The 7,172-nt window shown below is 32.8% G+C and overlaps 1 long non-coding RNA gene across 1 annotated transcript in view; it reads left to right on the top strand.

Annotated features, from left to right (window-relative positions):
• The window catches only part of LOC136031266 (uncharacterized), a 27,940-nt gene extending 26,873 nt beyond the window's left edge, over nucleotides 1-1,067 (top strand). The window contains exon 2 of the long non-coding RNA XR_010618475.1: nucleotides 530-1,067. This is a non-coding gene — a long non-coding RNA (uncharacterized LOC136031266). The remainder of the gene's footprint in view (nucleotides 1-529) is intronic.
• The last annotated feature ends 6,105 nt before the right edge of the window (nucleotides 1,068-7,172 follow it).

Here is a 7,172-nt window from a genome sequence, read left to right as displayed (position 1 = left end):
AAAAAACTAAAAAAACTAAAAAAAAGGAAAAAACTGAAAAATAAGCTAAAATAAAAGTAAAAACCAATAAAAAACTAAAAAAAAAACTGAAAAAACTAAAAAAAGGCAAAAACTACAAAAAAACTAAAAACTAATAAAAAAAGTAAAAAAGCTAAAAAACTAAAAGAACTAAAAAAACTAAAAAAACTAAAAAAAGGTAAAAAACTAAAAAAAATAAAAAATAAAAAAAAACTAAAAAAAAAGGAAAAAACTGAAAAATAAGCTAACATAAAGGTAAAAACCAATAAAAAACTAAAAAGAAAAAAAGGAAAAAACTAAAAAAATTTTCATCTAAAAAACTAAAAAAAACTAAAAAAGGTAAAAACTAAAAGAACTAAAAAAGAAAAAAATAAATGACGACACTCAAAGAGAAAGCGACCAGGACAAAAGGAATGTTCGATTAGCAATCAACAAAGCACCGGGACACAGGGAGTATAAATGACGACCAGGACATAAGTAAAAAAAAAAAATTAACAAAACTAAAAAGAAGTTAAAAACTACAAAAAAACTAAAAAGAAAAAAAAAAGAAAAACTAATAAAAAAACTAAAAAATCTAAAAATCTAAATAAACTAAAAAAGAAAAAAAAAGGAAAAAAATAAAGGAGAAAAACAAAACTAAAAAACGAATGTATATACAGACCGGTACACCGGGATACAAATGACGACCGGGACACAGGGAATATAAATGACGACCGGGACACAGGGACACAACTACAACGGGGACACTGGGGGAAACAGGGGGATATAAATGACGACCGGGACAAAAAAACTAAAAAGAAAAAAAAACTAAAAACTAATAAAAAAACTAAAAAATCTAAAAATCTAAATAAGCTAAAAAAGAAAAAAAAAGGAAAAAAATAAAGGAGAAAAACAAAACTAAAAAACGAATGTATATACAGACCGGGACACCGGGATACAAATGACGACCGGGACACAGGGAATATAAATGACGACCGGGACACAGGGACACAACTACAACGGGGACACCGGGGGAAACAGGGGGATGTAAATGACGACCGGGACACAGGGACACAACTACAACGGGGACACCGGGGGAAACAGGGGGATGTAAATGACGACCGGGACACCGGGACAGGGAATGGTCGATTAGCAATCACCATCAACAAAGCTCAAGGGCAATCATTAGAATCATGAGGTATAGATCTGAATACAGATTGTTTTCCCATGGACCATTATATGTTGCATGTTCAAGAGTCGGTAAACCTGACAATCTATTTATATGCAAAGACAATGGGACAGCAAAGAATGTTGTATATTCGCAAGTTTTACGTAGTTAAAACCATATATATATATATATATATATATATATATATATATATATATATATATATATATATATATATATATATATATATATATATATATATATATATATCTATATTCACAGGTGGGACATAGGGACACAACTACAATGGCGCGTAACTATTATGGCGCGTAACGACTTACGCGCGCGGGGGGGCTTGGGGGGGGGGGGGCGCGAAGCGCCCCCACCAACTAGGTGTTGGGGTGGCGCGAAGCGCCACCCCAACAGCTAGTATATATATAAATAAGTTGTTTGTTTGTGTGTTGACTGATGTCATGTTTGTCGACTGACGTCATTATAAGGATTGAGCATTATGCCATCATGATGTTGTTTGTCGACTGACGAAATTACAGACCGGGATACCGGGACAAAAATGACTATAGGGACACAGCGAATATAAATGACGACCGGGACACTCAAAGAGAAATTACAGACTGGGACACCGGGACACAAACAACGACCGAGACACAGGGAATATAAATGACGACCAGGACGCAGGGACACAACTACAACAGGGACGCCAGGGGCAAAGGGGGGATATACAAATGACGACCGGGACAAAGGGAATGTTCGATTAGCAATCACCATCAACAAAGCTCAAGGGCAATCATTAGAATAATGAGGTATAGATCCGAATACGGATTGTTTTTCCCATGGACAATTATACATTACATGTTCAAGAGTCGGTAAACTTGACAATCTATTTATATGCACAGACAATGGGACAGCGAAGAATGTTGTATATTCGCAAGTTTTACGTAGTTAAAAACATATATATATATATATATATATATATATATATATATATATATATATATATATATATATATATATATATATATATATATATATATATATATGGGGGGGGGGGCTTTGGGGCGGTCACAAAGCCCCCCCACCAACTAGGTGTTGGGGTGGCACGAAGCGCCACCCCAACAGCTAGTTTTCTATGAGAAAGACTATGTCAATAAAAAACAGAGAGATATTAATTTAAAAAAGAAATTCCACAAAATAAGTTTTTCAAAGAAAAGTATAGAGCTCAATCAAACCAAAAATGAGCAGAAATAAAGTCAAATAATCTTCCCAGCATAGAAATACCCCAAACCACTATTAATTAATCAATGAAAATCCAAAACGAACAGAAATTATAATGAATAACAGAGTCAAAATCTAAACGAGCAGAATTTAACATGAGTATGGCTGACAACCCCCATGCCTTCTCAAGACCATAACATAATTTGTACTATACTGATTTTTTTTTTAATGCCTTTACTTCTTTAGCTTTAATAAATAAAAAATTATTAAAACTTTAAGAAATAAATATCAATCCACATTCATTTGTTTTGTTTTTTTTTTCAGTAATGTGCAAATTATATTCTTGTCTTGAGAAGGCATGGGAGTTGTCAGCCCTACTCATGTTAGTTACTGCTTGCTTCAGAAGCAAACAAAACCAAGAAATTACAGAGACTTCTAGAAATCAATATCATTATATTTCAACAGCCAATATATTTTCACTGGTATGATGTTCAGTAGCTTTTCGTTCATACTCTTCTCATACTATTACTCATACTTCCCTTTTAAACATATTCTTTCCAAACATATATAAATCAAAAGGCAAATTGGCCATTGGTTTGACAATTCAAAACATTGCTTTAATACACTAAACATGTGGCTTCATATATTACCCATATTTATTATGCATCAATTATCTTTAAGTCTGAATAAAATAGCATTGAAAGAAAAGTTTTGACAGGAAAAATTCTTTAAAATACAAAATTAAATTGAAAATCACAAACGTAATTATTTTAAGAAATTCTTTTCTCTGTAATCTTAACATAGTTTTCTTCTTTTCTGTTAATGATGTGTTGACAAACAAAAACCATACTATTTGAGGCATATATCATTTCCAATAAAGCACAAATGATATTTGAGCCTTTTAGATGGTTTGTACGGTGAGCTGGCCCCGTTTTTATTTTCGGTAGTTCATTCTGTAAAGCACAATTAGCAGGGTGATTTTATTAGTTATTGTTCTACTGCTTATGTTATTACAAATAAAAATCACACAAACAAATTACAAATAGTCTTATACCTATCTAGTTATGGTACAAATATGGTTCAATGATTTAGTTTCAATTCAGGAAGTTATATTTACTGTTTTTTACCTTTTTATTCTTCAATTATTCCATTTTTGTTCTATTTGCAGATGTAGATGGTGTATTCATTTCCACTTTTGAAAGTTTCGAAACAAGATAATTGAATCTTGAACTTTAGGTTTTAGGAAGTAAAATCACCTGAAATATCAGGGGGAAAAATTTACCTGAGCAAATGTGGTGAAACAGGAAGCATAGAACAGTTTTCAATTTTGTCATTTCCTACGCTCACGTTTTTACTTCATGATAAGGTTTCAAAGGCAGTATATTTGGAAAAAAAATTAATGTGGGACCATATTATGAAGTGTAATGGACTCCTGTTTTTCTTGTTTTCCTTATGTTAAAAACAAGCATGTATTAATTCAAAAAAGTATCTGCTCAAAGTAAAGAGCAAAATTAACACTTAAAATGAGCAACATTTTAGAGCTACTTAATCAATAAAGAAAATTCACTAAATTATTAGGGGCAATTGCCCCCCCCCCTCAATGATTCTACCTTTTTTTAAAACCTAGGGTAAATAATTGCTTTCTAGACAAACTTTCTTTGGTATTATAAACAAAGTAGAAGGGTGAAGCCATGGGCTGAACTGCAGCCCATAATAACCTGGATATTTAAAATACATTTTAAAAAATGTCTAGTAAGAATGAATTACAAATTGAAGCTTATCCAGGGATGGTAACTTTTATTTCAGTTAACTTACCACCAAGAGTCCAAATCCAACACACTATTCAATCCGCTAATTCACACCAATTCAACCCAACTAAAAATACCTGCCTTCCCATATCCCACACACTACACTCACGTATTCATCCATCCTACTCCATGTCATATTTATCCCTCTAATCCTAACTGTTATGAGAGAAGAAGACAGCAGTAGCAGCAAATGCTCATAACAGAGAATGTGTCTCAGATACCATGGTCTCGTACACAGTGAGTCACAAACCTGGAGTTTACAGCATCAATTTATTTTCATCCCAGATGTAATCAAACCATTTTTTAAATTTCATTGTTTGTATAAATAACTGTCCACCTCTAGCGTAAGCATTATGTCCACCAAAAAAAATCTATACAATTGAATAGTGTTAGGCTAATGTCATCCATGGCATTTTTGAAAATAATCTGCTCTACGGCATAAAGGGGGGGATTCAATTGACTGAGAAAAGAGGTACCATTTCTAAAGTCTGCTGTGGATGGCACCCATAGTTATATCACCATATTCAGGCCATTTTTTATTAAAAATCAAATGTATGATTTATTCTAATTTTTTAAGATAAATATGATTGAGCAAGTTTCTATTTAACCAATTTAAAAAATCACATTTTACTTTTCTGTCTTTGACTATTTGAAGGAAGTTGTTTTGCAAACCGATTATTGATACTGTACACCAGGATTCCTATTCTAAAATAAGGGTTATAGTAACAAAACAGTGATGCCATTTGATTCCCTATTCAATACTCTTTCCAGATATAATGGTTGCTACTATGATAGTTGTATCCTATTCCCCCCCCATACTATTAGGGCCCAGCACTGAATTAGACAAACAAGAACTGTGCTGTTGTTTGATTGCATTATTTCTTGTACTTATTTCTCATTAATAGTTGGTTCATAATACAAAATAAATCCATCTGAAAAAAGCAACCTTTATTAGACTGTCAAGGCAAACATCTGGCTTCATTAGAGAGGAGGAGGCTTAAATGCATTTGTCACAGTAACAACCATTATATTTGGAAACTGTTGAACAGAGAATAGAGTGAAGTTACTCTTTAATTTTAATATTTAGTTCATAAGTTCAATCTTAGGACACAATTACCAGATTATTTATCCTAGAGTCAAGGAAAATCAGACCTAAACCCAAAATTAGAGGATTTTTTTCTAAGTAGATATTGGTATAGTATTTATTATCTATGCAATCTTTATGGCTTTTTAAAAAGGAAACAAGGGTAATATAGCCTACTAGATTACAGGCAATTGTAAAAGAGCACTATAATAAATAAAGGGTAGTACAATTTGATTCCCTAATAAACCCCCTTTCAAAATATAATGGTTACTACTGTGACAATGCACCCTATTCCCCTACCTAATGGGGTTGGATTTACTCCTAGGATATAGACAAGATTATAAGAAAACACTATGACAACAATATTCTTGTTGTGTCTATCTATAGACTTTCTATTAATCAGATTTTCATGTTTCCTTCTAATTTCAATGCATTTAATTATTTTTAAATGATACATTTATCTCAGGATTATCATTCCTTTGTAATGACCTGATGATATTGATCAAATTACGAATGAAATGTTGGTAAACAAAGAGATTTAACAAATCAAGCAATTAAAACCCTTTGACAAAAATATATTATTATAGGTTGTAACTGGTACCATTAGAGGGGATGAGATGCAACTTTCATGGTAATAACCATTTTAATACAAAAGACTGTTGACCAAGGAATTGAAAGGTACCATACTACTCTATTATTATTATAATATTTTGTTCTGAACAGCCTATAGACTGGAATGATACAAAAAGAGTATATCCTACAGTGTTGCCACAAAAATCAGTTCCTAAAGTGGAAAAATTGCCCAAATGTGCATGCTATATAGTGATTTTCTGTGCTACAGACACAAAACAAATGACTATAATAGTGCTAAAATAGTACTTCTGTGCTACAGATGGCAACCCTCAGCAAATGCTAGAGTGCTACACATAATGGAATGGTGCTAATATAATAGTGCTAAAATTGCATTTTAGTCCTACAGGTGGCAGCCCTGAGGCCTAGGCAGGAGCTTGAAACCATATTTCCTGATTGTAATTTAGGCCTTACATCTATTCCTAAAATTTCATTCACTCAGCTCAATTTGGCCTAGGCCTAGGGGGGTGTGAGTCAATTCAAGAAAACATAAGGGTTGAGGCTTAATGTATTCTTGAAGATCCAGGGAGTGATGGTTTTTTTTTTCAGAATATAAAAAAAATTTACAAAAATAGAAAATAAATGCATTTTAAAAATTTAGGGGGAGTGAAGGAAAAAAATCACGTAGATGCATCTGCTTAAGCCAGAAAGGACTACAATCAAAGATAGCGAATTCAGAAAATGAAGCTAATGCAAGCTATGATATAAAGCTAAAAATTAGTCAAAAACTAATTAGATATACAAATTATCTTTTAAATGGGCCTTTAAAAACCCTCCAAGATGTTTCAGTGTCCTGCTAGCAACAAAGAAAAAAGAGAAAAAGAAGAGGACAAAATGAAATCAGTACTACCCATGCAGAAATACAATTTTCATTGTTATTCAAGGAGAAGGGTGTAAGTGTTCTGTTCAAAGTTTTTACAATGGTGTACCTTTTATTTTGTTCTATCTTAAATACCTTAAATTGCAGCTTGGAGCAATCTAAGGATTTTTCCTTGTAGAAGCTCCAGAGTTGATAATACATGACACATAGTTGAATATGTGCACTTGACTAGTGATTTGATGTTGCTAATTTGAGTGCTTCCCCTTGTTCTTCCGTTCTTTTGTTGACCATTTGCTGTTGAGATGGTTCTTAAAGTTGTTTGTAATTTAGGTAGTACTGGTGTCTGGCAGTAATTTGTTCCAGAGGTTGGCAACACAGTTGGTAAGAAAATGGGTGCATTGCTGCTTTGAGGAGAAATGCCTGGACAACTGC

This window comes from Artemia franciscana, chromosome 9 (genome assembly GCF_032884065.1).
Source record: "Artemia franciscana chromosome 9, ASM3288406v1, whole genome shotgun sequence".
NCBI classification, from domain to species: Eukaryota; Metazoa; Arthropoda; class Branchiopoda; order Anostraca; family Artemiidae; genus Artemia; species Artemia franciscana.
Note: the sequence above shows the minus strand (reverse complement) of the source record. Positions and strands in the feature narration are given on the sequence as shown.